Source organism: Balaenoptera acutorostrata, chromosome 8 (assembly GCF_949987535.1).
Source record: "Balaenoptera acutorostrata chromosome 8, mBalAcu1.1, whole genome shotgun sequence".
In the NCBI taxonomy this organism is placed as follows: domain Eukaryota; kingdom Metazoa; phylum Chordata; class Mammalia; order Artiodactyla; family Balaenopteridae; genus Balaenoptera; species Balaenoptera acutorostrata.
Genome location: NC_080071.1, coordinates 82,514,868 through 82,536,241, shown reverse-complemented (window position 1 = coordinate 82,536,241; position 21,374 = coordinate 82,514,868). Strand labels below are relative to the sequence as shown.

At 35.2% G+C, this 21,374-nt stretch overlaps 1 long non-coding RNA gene across 1 annotated transcript in view; it reads left to right on the top strand.

Annotated features, from left to right (window-relative positions):
* Positions 1-21,374, top strand: part of LOC130708751 (uncharacterized) — a 65,546-nt gene that overhangs the window by 13,965 nt on the left and 30,207 nt on the right. The window contains exon 2 of the long non-coding RNA XR_009009122.1: positions 2,960-3,034. This is a non-coding gene — a long non-coding RNA (uncharacterized LOC130708751). The remainder of the gene's footprint in view (positions 1-2,959; positions 3,035-21,374) is intronic.

Below are 21,374 nucleotides of genomic sequence, written 5' to 3'. Positions count from 1 at the left end.
GTGATTCTATCCCAGCTTCCCAAAGCTTTTAAGTCATCTACACCCAGGATGGTGGTAGATGGTAGGAGAATGAGCCATGCTGGGAACATCATGGTAGTTCAGCAGGTTCTGGGAAGGAAGCATGCTTTGGGTTGACTCCAGCTGGTGCCAGTGGTGAGTGAAATTCTAATAGTAAAAAAATCAGGGAGCACCATGCGGACAAAATGCCCTGTTTCCTTGAAGGAAATGATGCTCCTCAAACTTTTCATGTAGGAAGAGAGCTCCAGGACAAGGCTCCAACTTTATTTATCCTTTTCTTTCTTTAGACACCTTGTCTTCTTTACTCCTTTTGAACCTATCATTTTTTCCTTCTAATTTCCACATAGTAGAAAAAGGAAAGGAGTATGAGAAATGGTAAGTGATTGGAGAGTCAAATCAGAGCTGGAAGTTAAAATCAATTCCTCCTTTTCCCCCTTCTCACCTCCTAATAATTTTACTTACTGCTCATCTTAAAAGTTGCATTTTTTCTTGACTATAATCAATGTTGCCTATCCTTTTTCCTCATGTAAGTTCAATTCTCTTTGAGAATTTTTAAAATAAAAGCTATGTTTACATGCATAAACAATTGATTCTACTGAGTGATTGATGAGTTTAATCTTTGAATGATTAAACCAAACACTTTTTTTTTTATTTTTTTTTTTTAATTTATGGCTGTGTTGGGTCTTCGTTTCTGTGCGAGGGCTTTCTCTAGTTGTGGCAAGTGGGGGCCACTCTTCATCGCTGTGCACGGGCCTCTCACTATCGCGGCCTCTCTTGTTGCGGAGCACAGGCTCCAGACGCGCAGGCTCAGTAATTGTGGCTCACGGGCCCAGCTGCTTTGCGGCATGTGGGATCTTCCCAGACCAGGGCTCGAACCCGTGTCTCCTGCATTAGCAGGCAGATTCTCAACCACTGCGCCACCAGGGAAGCCCAAACCAAACACTTTTAAACCTTTGTTTTCTTTTATTTAGTGAATCATACCATTTGACTGAACTATTATTGTAGCTAGAAAGGTCAGTTTGGATATTTCCATTGTGGACCCATCCTACAAAGAGAAATAAAATGAAACAAAGCCAGACATCTTCATTCAATTTGGACTGTATAGAAAGAAGTTGCCAACTATTTTTACTGTAATATTTCTGGATAATATTGGAAGATAAAAATTCTTCTACTTATTCTGTCTCCCTTCCAGTTCCAGCAGGTGTATTCAATATAAGACCAGATTGCCTTCAGTGATGTTGTCCCAATGAATCATCCATCTGGGTTGCCTTTATATTCTTAAAATTGAAATGATGAATACCTGATTTAAAAATTTTACAGATGGTGTCTTCCTTTGGTTGGCCTTACTTTAAAAGAACATTTATATTTTATCTGCGTCGGGGGAAGCTCCTCATCTCACACAGTTCCCAAGCCTTTCCAACATTTCAAATACTTGCTGCTGTAGAAATAAGTGGAATGCCCTAGCCTGATTCATAAATGCCAGTAGGGTTTAATTCTGCACTTAAATTATGTACAGAATTGGAAATGACATTTTGAAAATTAAGAGTTTGTATAAGTTTAGAAATTCACAGACTTAGAGAAATTCTAATTGGAAAGGTTATTAGTAGTCATCAACTCATACTCACATGATGAATAAATCTACTATATAACAGCCCAATAGATGGTTGTCCAGTTTACGCTTGGACATTAATAACATGTCTTTCAAAATATACATGAGATTCATGCTGTGTTTGGTAGAAAAAAAGGTTTGGGGGGAGAATTAATTAGAAATAGTCTCTACTGTCTCTATAGAGGTGAATACCTTTGTCCTTATATTTAAACTGTCCAGTCTTCAGCACAAACCTAAATATCCTCATGTGTTCTCAAAGGCTTTTTAAACAACCTTGGGTTTTTAATAGGCTAGTTATTGTGTTTTCAAACAATAATAATCAAGAAATCTAACCATAATTCAAAAAGAATCATGTACCACAATGTTCATTGCAGCACTATTTACAATAGCCAGGACATGGAAGCAACCTAAGTGTCTACCGACAGATGGACAGACAAAGAAGATGTGGCACATATATACAATGGAATATTACTCAGACATAAAAAGAAATGAAATTGAGTTATTTGTAGTGAGGTTGATGGACCTAGAGTCTGTCATACAGAGTGAAGTAAGTCAGAAAGAGAAAAACAAATACTGTACTGTACTGTATGCTAACACATATAGATTGAATCTAAACAAACAAAAAAAAGATTCTGATGAACCTAGGGACAGGGCAGGAATAAAGACACAGACGTAGAGAATGGATTTGAGGACACAGGGAGGGGTAAGGGTAAGCTGGGACAAAGTGAGAGAGTAGCATTGACATATATACACTATCAAATGTAAAACAGAGAGCTAGTGGGAAGAAGCTGCATCACACAGGGAGATCAGCTTGGTGCCTCGTGACCACCTAGAGGGGTGGGATAGAGAGGGTGGGAGGGAGACGCAAGAGGGAGGGGATATGGGGTTATATGTATACATATAGCTGGTTCACTTTGTTATACAGCAGAAACTAACACAACATTGTAAAGCAATTATACTGCAATAAAGATGTTAAAAAAAAAAAAAAAATCTCAAGCCCAGGAGTCAGGTTTCTTGTGTTTGAATTCTGGACTCTCTACTTGCTCACTACATGACCTTGGACTAATTACTGAATCTCATCCTTAAGATGTAGTAATAATAATACCTCTATTATAAGTTAGATTTAAAAGTGATATTCCACATGGAAGTGTTAATCTCTGCCTATCACAAACTAAACTTACAATAAATTTTATTATTACCCCTTGTAATTTTTCCTAAGCACAGATTTGAATTGATTAGGCCAGAGGCTAGTTTTCTGTGCCATGCTGCATTGGTTAAGAGTGAACAAAGTTATCTACCTATTTGAATGACCAGTTCATCTCTGTTTTCCAGGGATTTGCTGGGTTAAGTGCTGAAAATCCTATCTCCTGGGAACACTTCTTATACCTGCACAAACCAAGATGCTTGGTAAGCCTACCCAGAATCTACATCTCCAGCATGGATTTGTGATTCTCTAATTTCATTTCCATCTCTACAAGTTTTTCAATGGAGTAACTCCTGAATTATGATAATTAATTTTAAAAACATGTTAAAATTTCAATATGTATCATTAAAAAATGTAAAGGTCTACTCTAATTTTTGAGTTCTGGATTATGAGAAACATGCTACCTTGTTAGGACAGGTATTATTAAAATGTGGAGGGTGATTATTTTTCTCCCCCACACCCCTTGGGACACATTTAATTCTGAGTGGTTTGCAGGGTTAGGGTCTAGAATGCCTGATTGAAGAAATCTCAAAGAATGTGCTGATTTTCCTCTGAATACTGATCATTTACTTGGAGAGCTATGAACCAATACTCATGAATGATACTTAGGCTGTCTGGGAAACTCTTAAAACTGTAATAAAAATTCATATGCAGTCTGTGTGTGCATTTTTCAGGGAGAGTATTTGTAAATTTCATCAGATTTCAAAAGGAAACCATGGTGCCTAAATGTTTAAAGTTCACTTTCTTGAGAAGGCTTGAAAAGCTAACATTTGTACAATTTGGGTCTACTTGAAACAAGGTTTACCTGCTCTCCTCTTTCTTGGTCCCTTTTAGTCCTTGGATTTAGTGAGTGAAGTCCCAGAGGATCACTTCAGAATAACTTGATTCAAATCCTCTATAGAGTCTCCTTCCCTCACTCAATATTAGACAAGCTTTGAATTGGTCACAAATTTGATTTCAGGATTGGAAAATCTATATTAGCCAGGGCATTTCTATGGGGGATTTGTTGTTAGAAATAATGAACAACATTATTACCCTAAGATAACAGGAAAGATGTGTTGGAAGAAGGTAAACAAGAAGTCTGGGTTGTACAGACAGTGTAACTGAGTTATTTACCCTGCTCATGGGCTTAAGTCAGTGACTAAAGAGCACTCCTAAATTTCACATGAAAACTATTTCCTTCATGGGTGCATGAGATAGCACATGCTGAAGGACAAGCTGAATGATTATCACAGGTGGAAGCAATGTAAATTAGTGTTTGAGAGATGAACCGTGGCTGCAAACACAAAATGATCCCAAGGTCCAATAAATAGTTTGTGAATAAGAAATGGGTTAGGGAAAGTGGCTTCGAGACTCTTTTTGAGGATAAGACTCTTAGAGACTCATCTTTATATGGTGTCAGTACATGGGTGCATGGATGGGTGTGGTGATTTACAGGGATATACACAAATTCGCACAGAGATGTAGCAAGAGATGAGAGGTCCTCTGTCATTGGGGCAACAGTGTTCCCTTCTTGGGCACACTGAACTTTGTTGAAAAAGCACTGTACAAAACTTATCCGATTGGTACTTCTAAATTCATGGTCACTAAAGTTAAATGAAACTTCAGCGTTGCTTGGCAATCCTGCTACTTTTTTTCTAAATGACTTATAATTCCATTTAACATAATGTTTATTTCATTACTCCACAGTATTGTCAAACCTCTAGCCTTCCACCCTTTTTCACTCTCAGTAAGTGATTACTTCTTGCCTTACAGATAAAGTATAAGCTCCCAGAGAGGAAGGCTTTCAATTCCTGAAACCAAATGTACCTATCTATTACAGTGAGGGTAATACACCATCTTCTGTCCACGCCCAGTTGCTTCACTTTTGTTCAAATCCTTCCCTTCCTGCCATCTCAGAAAACTTTACTTCATCTACTGTACTTTACATTACCTGGTGTCTCCAGAGTCTTCAACTTGTTATCCTACTTGAACATTCTTATCTCAGATAAACTTACTTCTTATCTTAAAAAAAAACCCAAAAAAACCTCCCTCTATTTTATGTCTCTTCCCACTCCTGCTCTTTACTCTTCTCTCTCAGTCAAGCATTTTAGGAGTTGTCTCCACTTACTGAGCTGCAAATTGTCTTCTGCTTCCACTTTCCACTCCAAAACTGACCACGCTAATGCCACCAATGACTGCAGTATCACAAAATCCAAAAAGTTATCTTTCATTATCTTAGTTAAAATCTCAACCACATTCAAGGCATTTGATCGTTCTTGGAAGAATTTCTTGTTTTGACTCCACTGACACCAGAAACTTCTCATTTTCATTCAACTCCCTGGTCACTCCTTGCTGCTCTCCCTGGCTGTCTCTTCCTTTTCTGCTCAATCTTCAAAGGTTGACATTCCACCCTGAGCTTGACCCTTCCCTCAGTGCTCTTTTTCTAGGTAATGTCTTATCCTTACATCTCTCAAACTCAACTGCTGACTTGGTCCATGTGTTAAATGCCTCAAACTCAACTTTTCAAAATCAAATCAGTTCTCTTTCACCACAAACCTGCTCTTTACCCAGGATTCTCCATCTCAATAGATTACACCATCATCAAATATTCTGTTCAATGTGGAACCCTGGTTATCATCTCTGGTGTCTCCTTCTATCTCCAACCATACTCATTTAATCGCCATTCCCTCAGTTTTACTTACATCTCTCCATATGTAACATCCTATTCTAAATCAATATTGTATTTTACTTGGTCTCCTCTTATCCGCTGTTGCTGCCTCAACATCCTGCCTCTTTTTTCTTTCTTCTCTAAGCAGCCACAGTTGTCTTTACAAACTCAGATTTTATCATGTTGCCCCTATTCTAATATCCATCAATGGTTTGCCATTGCTCCTAGAATAGCCTCTAAAATCTTTAACCACAAGGTCTTGAAATTATATCACTCTCATTGCAATCTTAGTCTCATATCTTACCATATCTTACTTATCTCTCTGTGATATAGTCACCTTGGACTCCTTTCAGTGGTTCACTTACCTTGTGCTTCTTCACATCATAGAGCCTTCATGCAGATCTGGGCTGCTTTTGCTTTTTTTCTGCACCTAGTTAATACATCCTTCAGTTTTCAGTTTATGAGTCATTGCCTTCTACCCAGATTAGTTTCCACTGTATTTCTCTCTTAATACATATAACAATTGCCATATGTGTAATTATTTGTGCAGTTATTTGTTTAAAGACTTAATTGCCAGCATGATAATAACTTCCACGAGGCTAGGCATTATCCACCTTGTTTACAGCTGTATTATTAGTTATTTCTTGAATGAATGAAGATACTATAATCAAATTTCTCCTTTTTGATAACTTCTTGACTAATCTTATAACCAAAAAAAAAAAAAAAAAAAAATCACTGAGCGGGGAGATCAATATGGCAGTCTAGGAGGAAGCAGAGCTCACCTCCCTCCATGAATACATCAAAAATACATCTACATGTGGAACACTTCTCACTGAAAACTAACTGGAGACTGGAAGAAAGACTCCTGTACAACCCAGGCTGTAAGAAAGATACACATGGGATCAGGTAGGAAAGGAAGAGAAGTGATTAGTTGAGGACCTGTGCCCTGGGGAGAGACTAAGAAGAAGAAGGGTTATATGGGTAGACATCCTCTGTCTGGGGAGTAAGTGGTTCAAGCCACATATTGGGATATTGGGCACCTTAGCCCTGGGGGAATATGAGTCTCCTTGTCTGGTTGGAGGGCCAGGGGTACTAATAGGAAGGCTGTGGGAAGCCTGGACTCTGTTGTGAGGAGTACAGACATACTTCCTTACTCCCAAAATAGGGCAAAGAGGAAGGATTGAAACTGCATGTGTTGCTAGTAGGTTTCTGGTGACCACCCTGACACATGACCCGCCTGCCCCAAGCAACCATTCTGGTCCCACTTGCTTCCTGACTGTAGCTCCACACTAGGGTGAAGGCCACAGGGGCTAAGGGGAGGCTTAAAAGCAGCTGTGAGGCACAAAAGCAGCTCAGACCCAGAGGGGCATCTGAATAGGGTGGGGGAAGCCAATACTGGCACTTACACAGGCACTGCATCAGAAGCAGTGTGGGTCGCTGACTGCAGCCAGGGCCACACAGCCCATACCCATACCCACACCAAACAGCCACACCAGCCCCTCTTGCTCCAGCACTGCTTCCCTCTGGGACGAGGATGCTGGTGCTGGGAGTGGGAGAGCACACACTTAAAGGGAATAGAACCAGCTCAGACCTGACCCTCAAGGTTTCTACTCTGAAGACCTGGCCCCATACCCAATAGGCAGTGATGGCCTCTGGGCAGAGGAGAAGCTCCAGTTCATACCTAGCTCTGACCTCAGCCTCACCATCTCCAGCCCCACTTCCTACCAAGACGATAGCCGCCAGCACACTCTGAGGAAAGACGTGACTTTTGTTCACATCAAATCCAGCTCTCCTACCAAAGCCACTGGGCACATACAGACTGCATAAGGATGCTCCCATACAAGGACACCCGTTCAAGACTGCAATGGGTAACTGTTCCACCTAATTTCATATAGACAGAGAAAGTTAAGCAAAATGAGAAGATAGAGGAATTTGTTTCAGGTGAAAGAACAAGAGAAAACCCTTGACTTGCCACAGCAATCTTGAGATAAAAGAGTAAAGCTGGAGGAATCACACTCCCTGATGTCAGACTATACTACAAAGCTAGAGTAATCAAAACAACATGGTACTGGTACAAAAGTAGACACATAGATCAGTGGAACAAAATAGAGAGCCCAGAAATAAACCCACATGCCTAGGATCAGTTAATCTACAACAAAGGAAGCAAGAATATACAATGGAGAAAAAACAGTCTCTTTAATAAGTAGTGCTGATAAAACTTGACTGCTATGAGTAAAAAAGTGAAATTAGAACATTTTCTTACACCATATACAAAAAATGAACTCAGAATGGATTAAAGAACTAAATGTAAGACTTGAAACCATAAAACTAGGAGAGAACATAGGCAGAACACTTTTTGACATAAATTGTAGCAATATTTATTTGGATCTGTTTCCTAAGGTGGGGGAAAGAAAAGCAAAAATAAACTAATTGGACCTAATTAAACTTAAAAGCTTTTGCACAGCAAAGGAAACTATTGAAAAAATGAAAAGACAAACTACTGAATGGGAGAAACTATTTACAAATGATACGACTGATAAGGGATTAATATCCAAAATCCATAAATAGCTCATACAACTCAATATTAAAAAAACCAAAAACACCCCAGTTAAAAAATGAGCAGAAGGCCTGAAAAGACATTTTTCCAAAGAAGGCATACAGATGGCAACAGGCCATAAAAAATGCTCAAAATCTCTAGAATGGATAAAGAAGATGTGGCACATATATACAATGGAATATTACTCAGCCATAAAAAGAAACGAAATTGAGTTATTTGTAGTGAGGTGGATGGACCTAGAGTCTGTCATACAGAGTGAAGTAAGTCAGAAAGAGAAAAACAAATACTTTATGCTAACACATATATATGGAATCTAAAAAAAAAAAAGGTTCTGAAGAACCTAGGGGCAGGACAGGAATAAAGATGCAGACATAGAGAATGTTCTTGAGGACACAGGGAGGAGGAAGGGTAAGCTGGGACGAAGTGAGCGAGTGGCATGGACATATATCCACTACCAAATGTAAAATAGATAGCTAGTGGGAAGCAGCCACATAGCACAGCGAGATCAGCTCAGTGCTTTGTGTCCACCTAGAGGGGTGGGATAGGGAGGGTGGGAGGGAGGGAGATGCAAGAGGGAGGAGATATGGGGATATATGTATATATATAGCTGATTCACTTTGTTATAAAGCACAAACTAACACACGATTGTAAAGCAATTATACTCCAATAAAGATGTTAAAATAAAAAAAATGCCCTAAATATTAATTAAGAATAAAGACGTATACATGGTAATATTTGTAATAAATAAATAAATAAATAAATAAAGTATACATTCAGTATATACCAAAAAAAAAAAAAAGCTCTAATCATCAGAGACATACAAATCAATACCACAATGAGATATCACCTCAAACCTGTCAACATGGTTAACATCAAAAAGTCTACAAATAACAAATGTTGGTGAAGATGTAGAAAAAATAGAATCCTAGTACACTGTTAGTGGGAATGTAAATTGATGCAGGCACAATGGGAAACAGCATGGAAGTTCCTCAAAAAACTAATATAGAAGTACCATATGATCCAGCAATTCCACTGCTGGGTATGTAACAGAAGAAAATGAAAACACTTATTCAAAAAGATACATGAACCCCAGTGTTCATAGCAGCATTATACTATTTATAATATCCAAGATATGGAAGCAACACAAGTGTCCATCAACAGATGAATGGATAAAGAAGATGTGGTATATATATATATATATATATATATATATATATATATATGTATATATATATATGTATATATATATATATATATATATACACACATATATACACACACACACACACACACACACACACAAAATGGAATATTACTCATCCATAAAGAAAGACAAATACTCTTTGTTAATAATTATATGTGTAACTAAAAAATAAAACAAACAAATGCATATAACAAAACAGAAACAGACTCACAGATATAGAGAACAAGCTAGTGGTAACCAGTGAGGAGAGGGAACTGGGGAGGGGCAAGATAGGGGTATGGGATTAAGAGACACAAACTATTATGCATAAAATAAATAGCAACAGGGATATATTGTACAGTACAGGGAAATATAGCCGTTATTTAGTAATAACTTTTAATGTAGTGTAATCTATAAAAATATTGAATCAATATGTTGTACACCTGAAACTAATATTGTGAATCGATTATACTTCAATAAAAAATTACTCTGGGGCATAGTAGGTGTTGATATTTTTTACTTTGTGGTAAAGGAGGCAGGATATAGCAATTTGTTGTTTGCTTCAGAGGGGATGTCATTGTATACCTCTGACCAGTGGACCTCCAAAACTGAAATGGCAAATTTCTCAATGTTCAGGATTTATTTCTCTCTCTGTAATACAAGTGTCTTACCAAGCCCTCCAGGGGTTGTGTTGTAAGTATAAAATACATCCTGGATTTCAAAGACTTCATGTAAAAAATGTAATATACCTCATTAATAATTTTATACTGATTTTTACATGATGAAATAGTAATATTTTTGGAATACTTGGTTAAATAAAATATATTACTAAAATTAAACCCAAAAAATTCTCTGAAAATAATACAGTAAAACCACTGCTTTAAAAGTTTTCCCACATGTCAGACTAAAGCATTTCCAGAAGTCTTCTCAACTGCTTGTAATGTCCATTTCTTTTAATGTATGTATTTGTTTGTTTGCCTACTTACTTATAATATTATAAATATTGCAAACAGTATTCGACGCTTATAACAAACAAATAAAAAGCTGTGCTTTCCAAGTATTGTAAATAAACGCATAACATCATCAAAGAGTTTAGCTGAAAAGAATCTAAATTACAGAGGTATGAGTAGGGATAAGGAAACAAACAAAGGTTGGTGACACACTCAGAAACTCGCACCAGAATGAAGCCATTATCATTCTTAGGACTGAAGTGGGAAGGGGAGGGGACAGTGTCATTAGAACCTTACATAAATTAAACCTGTGGAAGAGGGGCCTTTCACTTGAAGCTGAGACATGGAAGAAAACAGATTCTGCTGAAGTGCAGCAAGCCTGGAAGGGACCAGCAGCAGGCTGTGTGGAGAGATAATTCCTTCATCCTCTCCCACATTACTGTCCTTTAGTCTCTTCCCGATGCCTGCCATGGGTCTAAACCAACATGAAACCCGAGGACATTGGTGAGAGCAGGGTAGAAAAGAGTAGAGAATACTCTGCCAGACAGAGTTTAGGTAGGTGAGAGAGCTTCAGAGAATACCCAGCACACCTCCTTTCTTTCATAATATTGTGTAAAGATGGTCCCTAATTTATAACTCCTCTTGTTTTAATGTCTGTGGCTTTGTCTCTTTTAGATAGCCTAACAGAATTTAGTTCTCTCATTTCAAGTAAGACCCTTAATCATTATTTTCTTAGATGCTTTCCATACCACACTAAACTAGGGAGGTGAGATGACTTAATAAGAACATGTCATTAAGGACAACCCATAAAATGTAATTTTCCTTATGGAAACTTTTTTCATACCACCACCACTTGAAACAGAAATAAGTTTTTATGAAGCCATGACCAACATGGAATTGGTATCATCATGACTAAAAGAAAGTTATTGTTGTGTACATGATATCACCTGTATGCCTATAAATGTTTTAAGCCACAGGTGAACTTGATTTGGACAAAACAATCGAATAACAGGCAAGAAACCAACAAAGTGGATAATATCCAATAAAAGATTTTGTAACTAGAGTATAAGATTTATTTCTACCTTGGTACGCTTTTGAATATTGTAGGTCAACCTCCTATTACTTTGCAGTTTTGAGCTTGTACTATGTCATCTATGTTACTTGGACAATTAATCAAGAATGCTGTTACCTGATAATAGATATTCTATTAGGTTGAACCATATGAATTGCTGATAGTTACCCACTTTGACCTATAAAAACAGTTAAACAGTGATACTACCTAATATGTAATGCATGTTAACTCTGAGTTTTAAGATAAACGACCAGATAAATACATGCATTCTTGCTTTCTGATGTTTATTAGTTTCCTCAAGGTCCTTGGCCTTTTAAAAATGGCATTTATTTATTTGGTAGAATACTAGCAATTTTGAGGGAAATATACAATACTTGTATTATAGCCAGTGCCAACAAGCACATCTGTGCCAGAATTAATCTCTTTGACATAGCACTGTGGGAAAGTAATTTGTTTATCTCTTTCACAGTACACGCTTGTACAAAATTCTTTTTTTAATGTAACACATAGACTCATCTCTTTCATTAAGCTCTTTGAATGTAGTCAGATGTTGTGGTGATGAGGGAATAACAATCTCTCTAATATATTTTTAAAAATCAAAAATAACATAGCTACTATTCTTCTTTGGCACTTTCACTTTTTATAAGAATGTTCCGTGGGATACTCTCTTATTCAATTTTCACATTTTTACTCCTGTAAATTTTAGCAGGAGCTGAGAGAATTAATGAGAACATCCTTTGACAGTATTTTTCAACCTCTAATTCTGAAGATATATGGCTACTTATTTGTTGTTGGAAACAAACTAATTTTGATGTGTTAAAGACAGTAAGAAACATAAACAATGCCTATTTTGAATACAAACTTTCTCCTATTGGTATTGTATATTACATGTTTGTCCAAGGGAGATATGTAAATGCTATCTAGAGAGATGTTTATTTTAGGTTTGTGATAATTCATAATGTAAATAATTTGCTTTTAATTGATGTTTAAATTTCTATGATAAAATACAATCTAAAATAACTTACAAAATAAACCATTTTTCTACTTTAATAAAAAGGAGTGGGTTTTTCATGTTTCTGGATCTTAAATAGAGGATTGAAAGTGAATATAATATCCTTAATTTCAAAACTATTAATTAGCACATCTCAAAATCCTGTTCCACTAAAAGTAAAATTCATTGTAAGAAAGGAGTAAAGAGTAAAGAAAATAAATAAACAGAAAGGAAAGGAAAGGGAGGAAGAGAGAAAGAGGGGAAGAAAGAAAGAAAGAAAGAGAGGAAGAAAGGAAGAAAGGGAAAGAGAAAAAAGAAAGGGAGAAAAACAATAAAACTAAAGCAAACTCAAATCAATAAAAATAATGGCAGGAATTATATCCCAGTGTGTTGGAGAGTTTATTCTCCATGTTTTCTACATTGGCTGCCCCTGTAGTTGACTAGAGATGTCAGGTGACACTGACCTGGGTCATGTGTGGTGAGGGATGATAAAAGATGGGAGAAAAGCCCTCCCTTTTCACCTTGGCAGGCCTTTTCCTCTATATCACCATGGCTCCAACTTTTGATTTTAAAGGAGAGTTTTAGGTGAAAGCAACAATTCTGAGGTTACAGCCAAACGTGAACTGGGGGAATTACTATAGCAATGGCTACCTCTGCTCAGGTTTAATTCTCAGATATCAGCTGGACGTTTGCTCAGGGCAAGTCGTCTCAAAGGTTTGGCTTACAGTATACTTTTTCAACTCTTGATGGAACTGGAGAAGCTGCCAAAAATAAGACAAGACTAAGAATTAGACTCTCTAGACAGCTGACCAACTACTTTCTATGTGTTAATAACTGAGTAATTTCATGTCCCAGAGCCTTCCTTTTCTCACTTGTAAATTTGTACCTGGCTTGCTGGTCTCAGGGAAGTCTCACGGGCTTAGATGAGAGAATATATACAAAAGTTCTTTAGCAGCTACCAAATAATATGCAGGTGGAAGGTGTGGGGTTACAATTGTATTAATAGTTAATTTGAATTCATTGATCTAGAAAACATCTCTGGAAAAGCCAAGAAAGCATACATTCACAGAAAGGGAACTAAATCATTTGAACTTTTGAACAATCTCTATTCTCAGGGGCTGTACATGTATCTCTATTGTAAAGATACAGTCTATAGCTTTGAGTCTTAAACATAAGAAGTACCCAATACACTTAAATAAAAATGCGGATACCCTGACCATATCTCTTGTGATTCAAAGTCAGTGCATTTTCACAAGTCAGATGATTCTGATGAAGAGATCAGCATGGAGTAGGACTGCCCAGTTTCCATGCTTATGCAGAATATCCTAGCATTTAAGAGTGATTGCCTTTCCATGAGCTGTGTCACTCACTACTTATGTACCTTTGGGCAGGCAATGTTATGGACTGCATGTTTGTGCCCCACGGAAATTCATATACTGAAGCCCTAATTCCCAATGCGATGGTGTTTGGAGATGGGGTCTCTGGGAGGTAATTAGGTCAGAAGGATGGACCCTTCATGATGGGATTAGTGTCTATACAAGAAGTCTAAAGGAATCAAATCCTTGTGTTATCTGGATCATTATTTCTTACTATTTTCCTTTATTTCACTTTTGTCCTAATAACCCCCAATCTTACAAGTTTACTATGCTTGCTATATTTGTTATGTACTGCCAGCTTTCTGTATCCCCCATTCCCCATCTGAGGATACAGAGGGCCGACTGTAATATGCCATCTTCTATAAGGGACTTGAGCATCCATGGATTTTGGTATCCCTGGGGGTCCTGGAACCAATCTCCTGCAGATACCGAGGGATTTTATATTCATCAAATGCATACTCAAAATGTTAGCAAGTAAAATGAAAACAAGCAAACGAACAATGAAGTTTTTCTGCATATACTTAGAATAATTGTTCATCAGTGGACCTGTCTCACATGCTGGAAAGCATTGCTTTATTTTGACCATCCCTTGGGTAGCCCCTAAACTTTAATTCCAGCAAAAGCAACACATTTACAGTTGCCTGTAGGTTTGGATGTCCTATACCCAACTCTTAGGGAGGCATTTTCTGAAAATTTCAACTTTCATTTTTAAATCTCCCAAAGCCTTAAAAAAAGTCACCCTTGTGGGTGAGTCCTGAGAAAATTCCATTTATTCCTTTCCCAAGATGGAGTTAGAAGTTGGGAGTCTCCATTTGTCATCCTCTGCTCACACAGCCTTGGTGTTCCTGACTCAGCATCTGAAATGAACACATTTTCCATTGCAGTTCGGTCGATGCATCAACCGTGACATTTGACTTTTACAGATTAAGGAAAGAAGGTGTCCCCTTATGTGCTGCTTGTGCTGCTTATTTTTGATTTATTGCATGTTAGATTTCAGGTCTTCAATTTGCGTCTTTCTAGCAAATAGTATCTGAAGGTTGTGTCTTAGCACACGTCTGGAGTTGTATGTACATAAAACAAAGGCAAATTCAAATGGCAAAGCTCAGAGAAGGAAACTAAGGACACATCATCATTGTTTAACCCAAAATGTTCTCCCCTTTCTGTTGCAGAAGTGTCAAAATACAAAATGGCATCATTTAAAAAATACTATTTCTGAAGTTGCTCATTGACAGTTTTATTTTGTTTACACCTGGATTGAAAGCAATGGTTGACTTCTTAAAAATATTTTTTATTGCAGAATATACAATAACAAAGAGAATGTTTTTTTCTAATTCATGTCAGTTTTTAAATTGTGCTATGATGAATGCAACCAGAAAAATAACCAATTCCTTCTAACAGAACCTTCATTAAAACCATTTACAAAAGCATGCTCTTTCTCCTCTTTTTCATTCCGTTAAGAAGTACTATTTAGATAATAACAGCCATATAATAGAATTGCCTATTTTGTATGAAGTCTCTTATTTTGTTATTAAGTAATCAGCTTAGATGATTGGATTCTTACTAACCTCTGCCACTCAGAAGTCCAACTATATGAGCCAGGTACAACCTCTCAGACTCAGTTTCCTCAACTGGAAAATGGGAATAATAATAATTGAGTTAACAGCAGCCTTGTAGACTTGCTAAGGGAATTGAATGAGAAGTTTTATGTGAAACTGGTCTGTAAATTCTATGGGACTATAAAATGTACAGCGACATTGTAACATAGATAAACATATAAATTATATTATTTACATAATATAAATTACCACATATTGTAATTATTTAATGGCAGTCACTAATATCATACGATTTTATACATTTAAAGAGTGACCAGGATTCATAAACACTCTTTCAATTTCTTATTTAATCATCCATATACGTCTAAAAGGGCACTGATGTGTAATTTTTCTACAGGTTTGTTCTTTAATACTATTTCTGGATCATTTGTGATCAACGTGGACTTTAATACTGAATTAACTAGTACAGTTGCTTAGAATTTAACTTTTTATTTTGTATTTTCTAAATGACTTTTGCCAGAGTAGCCTTGTTAAATTGGGCTATATAAACATGTAATTATTTATACCAACTCACGTTAGGTCCATGGTTTACAGACTGCCAATTTTCCACCTATGTAATTATAGCTGTAACAGGTTTTCATTTATTTGAACTAAAGAGTTCACTGTCTTAGAATCATACTTTTTGATTCTTCCTTGCAAGTGATACATTCATTAGATTTTTAAAGGTAAAATTACTTTATATATACATTATATATACAGACATTTAAACTGTGTATGAAATGTATTCACAATTCTTAAAAAGTTGGTAATTCTGAGTTGAATATATGTTTCAGAAACAGTAAATGAAACTTTCACTTAAAAAGATGTTCTTCATACTTTAAAATAACTTTAATTTCCTTGGATGTGAGTACTATGTAATTAAGTAATCCCTGTTATACAGAAAAAAAGTGTTAGATGTAAATACATAATTCTGCCACCACAGCTAACATAAATGTTATCATTAAGTGTTTTCTACATTTTGAGGAAGGTAATAAATATCCCAAGGTCTCCAGGTTTGTCCTTTTTAAATTTTTTTGAAAGAAGCGTTAAAAATGTTGACTATCCAGTTCTAGCAGGGAAATAAATAGGAAAACACAGAAGGCATAGTATCAAATACTTTTTGAGGGCTAACATTCTGTTTGTCAACTTTGGCTACCAGAAATGGCATTATTAACAAAGACTCGCTATCATAAAGCAACTCTGGTAGCTCTCACAATTCTTAATTCTCTAAGTTGAAATATATGCGCTTTGCAATATTTCAATTCCCAAGCTGACCTCTGGGTTTTTTTTAATGGATAATTTTCACGAATTCATTCAACTTTTTGTATAGGACTAGCTAGCTTTTGGTGGACTGACTTGGTAATAAGTTTGATCTCTTGCCTACTTCTATATCATCAACGCAATTCACATACTTGTGTCTAGGTAAACTCAACACCCACTGAATTTAGAGTTATGTTTTCACCATTAATTCTGGCAAAAATTTTTTATAGCAATGTGGAATGTTGGCAAAACTAGACTTTTCAGGGTAGATCAAAGAAATTTGTGTCTGAGAAAGGAAAGGTTGACATGATGTACTGTTACATTTCAGATCCAAATATATATGCTAGACCCATTTTCACCAAGCCCAAGCCACCCTCAGAATGTGCCTGATTTGGATCAAACTTCTTTTTTTTTCACCTGCAGAGCTTGGCCTTACTTATCTCTCTCAAATTTTTCTCAGAACAAACAAGCTAAGAAATTCCTGAACAAAAGTTGTGAAGCTCCATAATTACTAATTAAACAAATTAAATTTAGCAGTTTCTCTGAAAACTACTGGTCAAAAGGGGGAAAAAATACACTAAAAGTATACTTGTGAGTCTATGTGTTTTTCCAACATCTCCTGAATGAATTCTCTTGACTGTATATGATGGATCATTTGGAGGCACACATAAAAGAAATTTGATGTAAGTTAGTTATAGGCAGAGACAATATTTATGCTCAAATTTGGGATAATTTTTTCTATAGTTTTGTTGCTTTCCACTAGTAAAAGATTACATTTAATTCATTCAATTCAGATGATTTCAGACTTTTTCCCTGCAAGTAATATTAATTGTATTTGAATTGCAAATGATCACATAATATAATTTTAAATGTCAATCATTGGAACCAAAAGATTCTACTAAAATCCAAACAGATGTTCAACATGAAGAATGTTTACAGACTTAATGAATGAAATGTTTTTGGTCACTAAACTTTTTGACATTAACAAAATATTTTTAAGAAAAGAAACCCATTTTTTTGTGTGGCCTCATTTACACAGCAATTGTGTGTGCAATCAATTATTAAAGCTCCTTGGTTTCTATATTACAGAGTTTGCAAGACACAGAATAGTGTCTGTAAAGTAAATGTCTCAACTTCTACTTTGAAGTGAAAGGGACAAGTTTTACTATCCAGTCTTAAAATTTTAGTTGTTTAGGGGGAAAAAAAAAAAAACAACTATGGTTTTCAGATATTGGACAACTGACAGTGAAATTTGTGATATTGGAGAAGAGGGTAATAAGCAACCTTAGTCCTACAGTTGCCCCAATTTACTGCCTTAGGAGTTTCCAAACCACAGTACGGAGAGAATGCAAGCAAAACCATGCAGTTACCTTGCACCAAGGAGACAGAATTGGAAGATTTGGTAGAACAAGGAAAGAATAATGGTGGGGAGAAAGTTGCAGAGAAAGAGAATGAGCTCCAGAGATCTATCAAGTGTTCCCTCCTCTTAAGTTTTCAGCCAAATACTGATCAGCGCATGAATCTGAGAAAACTGCCAAGCCAGGGAAAAAACTACTTGTAAAGTGCAGACAGAAAAATCCTTAAGAGTTGATATTCTCAACAGTCAGGACAGAAAAACCGTATAAAACACGGATGACTGAGTAAAGTGTTAGAAAAAGGCATTGCCTAGGTAGTGGAGAAAAATTAGCCCTGGACTAAATGCTTTTTGTTCCCACCTAGCAAAGTTCAGAAGCAAGTTTCATAAAAGATCAAACTATTTCCACATTACTTGAGAGTTCCAGAAATAAAAGTTCAAGAGTACTTTAAAAAATACAAGAATATTCAAAGAAATAATCAGAAAAATTTCCAGAAATGAAAAAAGAAGCTCAATGAACAAAGAACAGGAAAATTAATACAACTATAATAAGGCACAGCATTAATCACATTGATTAATAATATCAGTGACAAAGAGAAAAATCTTAAAGACAGCCTGAGAAAAAGAAATTGTACATATAAAGAAACAAAGATCAGGGTGACAAATTGTTTCTCTCAGGAAACAATGCAAGCCAGAAGGGAGTGAAACAATAATTTTAATATACTGAAAGAAAAGAAAATTGTCAATCTGGAAGTTTATATCCAGTATAAAACCTTTCAAACACTATGACAAAATAATTTTTCTAGGATACAAAATATGAAAAAAATAACTACTATTAGACATGCAATATAAGAATGTCAAAGTAAGTCCTTCATGTAGAAGGAAAATTATACCAGATAGATATCTGGATCTACAAAAAAGAAAGAAGAGCACAAGAATTAGTAGCATATAGATACATATAAATTAATGTTTTAATTAAAAAATCAGTTTAAAAGATAATTATTTAAGTAAAAATAATAACATTGCATTGTGGGAGGTTATAACAAATGCAGAAGTAAAATTTATGACAATAATATTAAAAATGCTGGGATAGGTGAAATGGAAATATTCAGTTTTATACAAAGTAGTATAATATTATTTGAAAGTAGATCATAGTAAGTTAAAGATATATAGCAGAATCCCTGAAAGCAAGTGCTAAACAAACACACACAGGAAATTAGAGCTAATAAACCAGAGATAAAATGAAATCATAAAAGATAATTAATTCTAAACAAGGCAGAAAATGGGGGAAAAAAGGAACAAGGAGCAAATGGAACATAGAAAGAAAAATAATAGGATGGTAGATTTAAACCCAGTCATGGCAATAAACACATTATATATAAATGGCCTAAATACTTCAATTAAATGGTAGAGATTATCAACTTGTCTGATTGTATATAAAAGTAATACTCTACTATTTGCTTCCTAGAAGAAACTGACTTTAAATTAATGACACAAGGAAGTTGAAAGTAAAATGGTGGAAAAGGATATACCATTCTAACACTAATGGGAGGAAAGTTGGAATGCTTGTATGTAAATTATAGAGTTTAGTAGTGATAAAGAAGGTCATTTCATAAGGATAAAGAGGTCAATTAATCATGAGGATACAACATAATAATGTTTATGTTCCTAACAACAAACTTCCAAATACATGAAGCAAAAACTGTCATAACTGAAAGGATAAATAAACCAATTCAAAATTATAGCCAAATATGTCAACACCACTCTCTCAATAATTGGTAGAAAATATACAATAAAAATTGGATCCATAGAAATGCAGAAGACTGGAATACTATCATCTACTTAATCTAGTTAACACTTAGAGATTATCTCTTCACCCAACAGCAGCAGGTATACATTTTATCAAGTGCATACAGACGTTTTCAAGCAAAACATATTCCAAGTCATGAAACAAGTCTTAATACATTTTAAATTATTCAAATAATACAAAATATGACCATAATGAAATCAAATTAACAATCAATAATAGAAAGATATCTTTAAAAAGTTCCAAAGTTTGGGAACTAAATAACTTACAAAGAGTAAAAGCTAAAGAGTAATGCAAAAAGAAGATTAGAAAATATTTTGAGCTGAATGAAAATTAAAATAATATATCAAAAATTGTGCTGTGAAGCCATAACATTTCCTAGAAGGAAATTTATAGCAATTAAAAAAAACCTCAGAAAATTTATCTCATCTTTTAAAACTTAAAAAAAAGAGCAAATTAAACCTAAAGTAAGCAGAACAAAGGAAATAATAAATATAAGAAAAGAAACCAATGAAACATAAAACAATAGCAATAGAGGAAACCAATGACATCAAAACCTGATTCTCAGAGAGAATCAATAAAATTTATAAATCCTTAGTCAGATAAATAAGAAAAATGATAAGACAAATTGCCAATATCAGGGATGATAGAAAGACGATCACTGCAGAACTTACAGAGATGGGAAAGTATGATAAGGAAATAATATAAACAAATTTATGTCAATTTATTCAATAATTTAGTTAAAATGGAAAAATTCTTTGAAAGACACAAACTACTAGAACACCCCACCCCAAGAAGATAGAGATAGACATATTGAGATAGAGAAAGAAATGATAGATAAATATAGATAACATGAACAGCCTATATCTATTAAAGAAACTGAATTTATTGTTACAAATTATCTTAGAAAGGAAACTTCAGACTCAGAGGACATTACTGGTGAATTCTTCGTAACATTTGAGAAGAAATAATGCCAATTCTACACAAATTTTTCCAAAAAGTTAATGAGAAGAAAGTATTTCCAAACTTATTTTATGAGTCTGATATTACAACCAAACGAAAACATTAAAAGAAAAGCACAGACCACTATTTAACAAGAAAGTAGATGACAAAACTTTTAAAATTTAATAGGAAATGGTGCTAAAACCATTGTATACATATATGCAAAACAAACAAAACTCCAAAACAAAAAAATCTTCAATTCATACCTTGCACCATGTAAAAAAGTAACTCCAATTGGATTATAAACCTAAATATAAAGCTACAAATTATGAAATGTCTGCAAGAAAACACATGAGAAAATCTTTGTGACCTTAAATTAGGCAAAGATTTCTTAGATTCAAGACCAAAAGCACAATCCATAAAAGAAAAGTTTACAAGTTGAACTTTATTAAAGTAAGAACTTCTGTTCTTTGGATGACACTCTTAAGAAAATGAAAAGACATGCTACAGAGTAGGAGAAAACAGTGGCAAGTTGAATATCTCATAAAGGACTTATATCCAGAATATATAAAGATCTTTCAAAATTCAACAATGAGAAAACAACCAATCAAATAATGAAATGAGCATAAGATTTAAACAGATCATTTACCCAAGATAATACAGAGATGGCAAATAAGCATATGAAAAGATATGCAACATCATTAATAAATACAGGAAAACAAATTAAAACCACAGTGGGATACCGCTCCACACCTATAATGATATTTAAAAACAAAACAAAGCAAAATAGAATGATAATGCCAAAT